Below are 1,284 nucleotides of genomic sequence, written 5' to 3' on the forward strand. Positions count from 1 at the left end.
CATGTGACTTTGATCTTGGCCTTCAAAAATGCCAAACCTTAAACCAGCCCTGAAGCCCCAGCTTCATGTACAGGTCTGCCCAGGGCTGAGACCTGTTAGTGTGGGGGTGCAGAAGTGACATCTCTAGTGACCCATTTTAGATATTTCACAGCCTTTGGCACCATCTGGAGACATTCCTGAAGGGTTTATCAGCAAGTTCTGGAACATAACAGGGGTGAAGGGAGGTGACTGCTTTCCAGGACGTGAGGGGAAATCTCTCTGCTCTCTCCCTGGCTGTGCCATCTCCATGGCAGTGGCCTCCTGAGTCCCCAGATGACACGAGCTGAGGTCACAGTGGGATGTGCTGCATCACAGGGAGGTCTCCCTGGTGCCACAGCAGTGCCCTCACTTCCCTGCGAGGCCCAGGAGCTGCTGGGCACCACTTGTGCACTCCCCACCGCTGCCCTTTGGAGTCACTGCGGGACAAGGAGAGGGGACAGGAGCCGTGCTGGGTCCCCTCACTGACAGGCAGAGGAGCAGGGGCATGTTGGAGAGGAGTTTTGGGTGATGAGACGGGAAGAGCGTCCTTCCTCCTCGTCTGGAGAGGTGAGCCAAGGGCAAGGGGACAAGCAAGATGGAGGACTGCTGGACCAACATCATCAGCCCAGACAACAGTTGCTTGTTCCCAGCGCTCCTGCGGCTCTCCACCTAGGGTAAGGGCTTTGGGAGCTCCTTCCCGAGGGGTCACAAAGAGACTGTGAACTGCAAAAAGGGCTGTGGATCCTGGGCTGTGGGGGTGGCTGGAGAGGGTGGGGGCTGCCACGAGAGCCTTGTTGTAGAGCCCTGACTGGCTGGGGGGACAATGTGGCAGCCAGGACTCCTGGGTCCTGGGGCTTGGCCCTAAGCCCCAAGGATCCTGTGAGGGTGGGGGCAATCCATGGCCAGGCTTCCCTGGGAGTGGGTCCCCCTTGGGGATCTGGCTCTGAGAGGAGCATGCTGCATCCCAGAGCCTGGGGTATCCTGCAGTTCTGTGTGGCCCTCAAGAGCCTGCTGGAAATGCCCTTGCTGGAAATGGATCCTTCACCTTGCAATAAATCCTAGTGGTCTACTTGTTTCAGAGAACCTCTGTTCCTTCCCTGTGCATACCTTTACGCTTCTAACTTGGCAGAGCATGTTTTGGGCTCAGAGATGTTGTCCTCTGATGGCCACAGCCCCTGTCCTCCTGCAAAATGGAGTCAAACCTCTGCACCCAAAAGACAGCCTGTTTGGGGGAGCAGCTTGGAAACAGGTGGGGGTGCCATTGCC

This window comes from Dromaius novaehollandiae, unplaced genomic scaffold, assembly GCF_036370855.1.
Source record: "Dromaius novaehollandiae isolate bDroNov1 unplaced genomic scaffold, bDroNov1.hap1 HAP1_SCAFFOLD_42, whole genome shotgun sequence".
In the NCBI taxonomy this organism is placed as follows: domain Eukaryota; kingdom Metazoa; phylum Chordata; class Aves; order Casuariiformes; family Dromaiidae; genus Dromaius; species Dromaius novaehollandiae.